At 38.3% G+C, this 5,466-nt stretch overlaps 1 protein-coding gene across 1 annotated transcript in view; it reads left to right on the top strand.

Moving 5' to 3' along the window:
• Positions 1 to 228: 228 nt before the first annotated feature.
• CEP152 (centrosomal protein 152) overlaps positions 229 to 5,466 on the top strand; it is an 80,479-nt gene continuing 75,241 nt past the window's right edge. The window contains exon 1 of the mRNA XM_023510156.1: positions 229 to 326. The gene's annotated coding sequence lies outside the window, so the exon portion shown is untranslated. The remainder of the gene's footprint in view (positions 327 to 5,466) is intronic.

The following is a 5,466-nucleotide window of genomic DNA, read 5'->3' as shown; positions in this document are numbered from 1 at the left end:
GCGCACAGGGGCAGTTTCCCGCCACCTCTGGCGCCCGCTTTCAAACAGCAGTATATTTGCAACTGCAGAAGGACTTCTCAACCAAGCTTGAGGAGGGCGGAGACTTTCGTCTCCTCGTTCAGCGCTGAGCCGGCATGGCCCCGCCCACCAGGCGAGCTTCTAGGTGGCGATTGAAGGAGGCGGCTGCTCCTCAAGGGCCTCAGGTTCGTGGGTTAGGTTGTAACTAGGAAGGAACTAGTGAATTAGATCCAGTAAGGGGGTTTAGGAGAAGTTGGTCTTTGACCAAGGCTAGAATTTCTTCGCAGTGACGGCGTCCGTGTTCTAAGGTGAGCTCTAACTTTTGGGTGGGTTTGGTGATGGGCTAGAGGAGTTGCGAGGTCCTTGGAATCTTGGTTGAGGCTTCCCGGAGGACTGACCTACCCTCTTCCCAATTCTGCGGTGGTGGACTGCCCGCAGGTTGCGGGACTCAGCTTTTGACTTTCAAGTGTCATGAAGACCTCTTTATTCCTCCAAGGTCTTACTTAGAGTGACATAGAGAAGCCCTCCTTGTTTCTTCTCCAGGCTGCTAGGGTTACCTTAAGACCCTACCATGGGACCCCGCCCCGGTCACCCTGGCACCACGCCTGGCTCACAGTGGGTGCTCTGTGCACGTGTGTTGACCGAATGCGAGTGTGCTGGCGCTCAAAGCCTGCAGCCTCAGGTATCCTGGGCTCCGTGCAGTTTGGGTCTCGTGGTACCTGTTTGTTGTGTCGTGGCTAACGCCAAACTGAGTGCCTTGGTAAGGTCGTTCATTTATATATTCCTTCAGCCTGTGAGTGCCTACTGTGCATTTACAGGATTTAAAGGATTACTCACTTTGTCCTCTGGGCATCTGGAATCGATTTGTCTAAAGTGTTGTCATTAGCACTGATTATAAGATGTAGTTACCATTTGTTTGCATGTTTGTTTTCTTTACCTCCATCGTGTCTTTTTAAACTTCGTAATCTTGAACAGTGCTTGGTAAATTGGTGAATGAAGGAGTTCGCCTCCTTGCAGGTCGAAAACAGGCAATATGTTTGGGCCATTTCCATTCTAGAAGGGAAGCTAGCATGTACGCAAGTAAGTAGAATTTCCCAACTCCCGGGACAATTCTTAGACACCCCCCTTTGTGGTACTTAACCCTTTCTATGTTGAGGTCATGAACTTGAGTCTGATATAAGCCTAATTTCACTATATGTGCTCATGTAAGACAGGCTGAAGTTGAAGCCAAAAGAAAAGAATACGAAATATTGTCTGAAAATCCAAAGGAGTAATTTATTTCATAGAGCAATAGGGTTGAGGAGGGCATCTTGAAGGGAGGAGACAGTTTTGTTCCAAAGGAGTTTGCCTTACTTGAAGTAGGATTTCCAACAGGCTGAGCACTCACCTTATCTCAAATTTGCTGAATCCTCTGTTCCTTTAACCTCCTCTGGAGCTGGGACTCTCTTATCCTCAGAAATAATGTCCTACTAGTAATAAAATTAAAATGTATTGATTGTTACATAGTGCTAAGCACTTTATATGTATTATCTTATGAATATTCCTAATCAAGCTTTGAGGTAGATCCTATTTTTACTCCCATTTCATTAACAAAGAAATAAAAACCTTTTATTCAAGATTGCACAGCTGCCTGGATAAAAGAGCCAGAATTGAGCCCAGGTTGTCTGAGGAGTACCCTCGTTCTTCACCCACTCACAGCCATAGTGTTTTCTTGAAGATTTATTTCTAATCTAAAGTCTTTCCTTTCTATGAAGCTTCTCTTAAGCCTTCTTTTCTTAGGCAAAGTTAATTTGTGCTTTGTACTTTGTTCTACTACAGAATTGATTATAATGTATTATTGTAAGTGTTAGTTTATATTATTGTCTCTATAACAGACTCTGCACTCTCCTGGCTGGTAACATATTCTTATGGTAGATGCATCTAGGATATAATCTGGCACAGTGTAGATGGTCAATGAAATTTTATTAAAATAATGAATTCCTACAGGGTAACATGCATATATTCAGTTAAGATATATTTTTTGTGTTCCTACAATGTACATGGGGCAGGTACATTTTAATTCTGCCTTTTAGGGTGTAATAGTTTATTAGATGAGGCAAAAGCAGTGCTATTTTTGCTTTGTAACCTTTTGTCTAACTACACACTCAATGGTCTTGTTTCAAAGAGGCCAGAGAAAAGCAAAATCAGGAAGAACAAAATGAGTGCTGGATTAGAGCACCGTCTCATCTGAGTGTAAGAAAACAACATACTTTTTGATCTTCTTAATGGGTTCAGAAAAAGTTAACTAGCTGGGAAGAAGGCCTTAACTAGACTATTATATGAAAAAAGCATACTCTACACTTACTCTACCTCTTGATTTTTTTAATGGCCAGCCCTCTGAGTCAATAAATATCAAAATATTTCATTGCTTTTATTAGTGGAATAGTATTACCAAATTAATTCAAAAATAATTTCACTAGGGAAGATACTCATTTTCAGTATATTAATATTGTTAATTTTGGAGATGGCTTTAGCAATTCTTATTTTCACCAGCAATTCATGAGCCACACAAAATACAAAGTAGCCACCGCTGGGTCTTACCAGGTTTATCTTTTCAATCTAGTGATTGAAAATGGCATTTTGTTGTTTTGCTTTTTTAAAATTCCATGAGGTTCAGCATCTTTACAAGTTAAACGAGCATTTACATTTCTTTTTTATAACGAGTTGTCATGTCAGTTGCCCATTTTTAAACTGGGTTGTCTTTTTCTCATTTCTTTTAAGAATTATATTTTGGGATTTTGTCATGTGTTTTACAAATGTTTTTCTCCATTGCTTATTTTAATCCTTTGACAGTTGTTAGTCATGTATTTTTTCGTACAAGTACTTGTTAATAATGTCTTTCTTTGCCTTATGCAAATTTTATTTTCATGGTCAGGTTTTCAACACATTTTTTCTTTATGGCTTCAGGATTTACTATCTTGCTATTTTTGTTTTTAAGGCAGTCTCTTTGTTCTGAATATTTAGGGAAGTCTCTGGTAGTAATAGTAATTATGATTAATTAAAGAAAAATGTTAGCTTTTATTTTAAATTTCATTTGAAGACTACATTTTTTTAGTACTTTTTAAAAACTACAATAAGTTGATTAAATTTTCCTTTATTTCTAAAATCATTTCTTAAGGTTTCTCGTAGTACGCTTTTCAGGAAGAAATTTTAATTTATACCTTTTCTTCTCAGATGGGAGAGACTTTGCTCTTATCAGATATTTTCAGATTTTTTTAATGACATACTTTGTATTTAAAGCCATTAAAAATACACATTGGTATTTTACATACTCTTCACTTAAAAATAAAAATCCCTTGTAGAGTTAATTATTCTCGATCTGAGAAAAAGTAGCTCTTTATTTACAATAGCTATAACTTATTTAGCAGTAGGCTCTTTTCAATCTTCATGTTCTTTTTCAATAATCAACATCAATTGATGGCAGGTTAATGTGAAGGGGGGGGCGGGGAATCTCTCTTCTCTTACCTAATAAAGGAGAAATTAACTCAAATTCCACATTTTATTTTGTATTTATAGTTAAGTGCAAGAAGAGGTAGAAACACATCAAGAATTCAGAAGCAGAGAAGATTATTTCTGACTAAAAATTTCAAAAATGTCTTTAAGGTTCAGCTTAATCCATCACTTTTAAGGAGCTGGGATTTAAATGGGCTGGTATTGTCGTTATTTAGACACAGTATTGTGTTGACCCTCAAGTTCCCTTGCAGTAATGAAGAAACCTAGAGACACAGCCTGTTTTTCCCCTCATTATTTCAGCTATGTTTTAGGCTTTTTACCATTTTCAGATCTTTAGCATTCTTTTCTCTGGATTCATTGTTTTAGGTGGAGTTCGGTTTATATTTCTCAAATTTATTTATTTTCCCCCTCACTGAAAGAGTACATGTCTTTTCTCCCTTTCTTCCTGGTGCAGGAGGAGGGAGCAAGTCTGGTCTAAGGAGCAGAGGTGGGAAGGGTTTCAGTGGATGTGAGTTGAAAGGGCCTGGCTGGGTGCAGAGACCAAAGGGGAAAGGATTAGAAGGTAGACAGCAAATTAGAGTTTGGCCAAGACCCATAATTCAATCTGTGAACAACAAAAACTTGACATATGGGGAGTTTTACCACTGACGTTCATATTTGTGTTAATCTTTAATGTCCTATTTATTCTGACTTGCACATTTTCTTTTCATTTTTTAACATCTATAGGATATGCTGTGTTTTAAAATTAATGATATACCATAATTTAATTGGCTACATCTTTTTCTTAGTGGAACTGCTTCATAGAATCAAGGGTGCCTTAGATCTGATGAAATGGAGTTATCTTCTGCTATGGAACTGCTGGCTTGTGCTAAAGTTTGTGATATTCTCAACTGTTAACACAAGGGAGCTAAGTTCTTTATGGTAAAATGCACTTGGGTTTCTGGATCTCTGTGCTTCTAATTTTACTTCCAGTTCTATGACATTTTAGAGCCTGAAAGGTGTAGTGAATGAGTTGTGGGCTTGGGCCCACATCCAAGTGCATTTCACTGGCATGGACAGCACTGGGCTGAACGGAGGGCCGTGTTAGGCCAGGTAATTGATGACACCTGCTTACTTTTTTGGTCAGGATTGTTCAGAGCTTTGGAGTTCTGGGGGGTTTATGTGTAGTGTCAGGATCCCTAAGTATAATTTAAATCAACAGCTGCCTTTTTGACTCTAAGTAGTTGAAAACCCATTTCCTGCTGCTGCGTCTGCCACAGCAGTACCTGTTCCCCATGGAGCTCTCACTGTTGCTTTTGGAATTGGAACCTCACAGTGGTGTAGCTTCACAGCCTTCACTTCTGTTTTTCTTGAGTATTTTGCCAGAACCTGATTTTATCAAGCTTAAGGGCAAGACATTTAACACTTACATTTTTGTTGTGTGCTCTATGGAGTTTATCAGATTGTAAATGTTTCTGGGCTAGCAATCATTAACCCAGGATTGAAGGCCTGTTTTTTGGAAAGCATGAAATTTGGATTTGTGATATTCTAAGAGGCAAATTATAGAGAATACTACCTGTGCCATGTTTAATACATCAAATTTGAAATTTTCGTTGAGTTTAAGCTTAAGGTTTTTATGTTTGCCACATTTCTAGTTTATTATTATTGACATCTTAGTTTTTGCATGGGCAAAAATCTTACTGTTTTGAATTATATTTTCCAGACCAGTAGAAAAGTCTGTTCATAGCCTTATTACCTTTTTGTGGTTTTTTTTTTTTTTTTTTTGAGATAGGGTCTTGTTCTCTCGCCTAGACTAGAATGCAGAGGCATCATCATAGCTCACTGCAGCCTCCAACTCCTGGGTTTAAGTGATTCTCCGGCCTCAGCCCTCTGAGTATCTGAGTAGCTGGGATTACAGGCATGCACCACTATGCCCAGCTAATTCTTTAATTTTTTTAATTTTTTTCTCCTACTTAT

This window comes from Otolemur garnettii, unplaced genomic scaffold (genome assembly GCF_000181295.1).
Source record: "Otolemur garnettii isolate 467f Iridium unplaced genomic scaffold, OtoGar3 scaffold00011, whole genome shotgun sequence".
In the NCBI taxonomy this organism is placed as follows: domain Eukaryota; kingdom Metazoa; phylum Chordata; class Mammalia; order Primates; family Galagidae; genus Otolemur; species Otolemur garnettii.
This window is presented reverse-complemented; position numbering and strand designations above follow the sequence as displayed.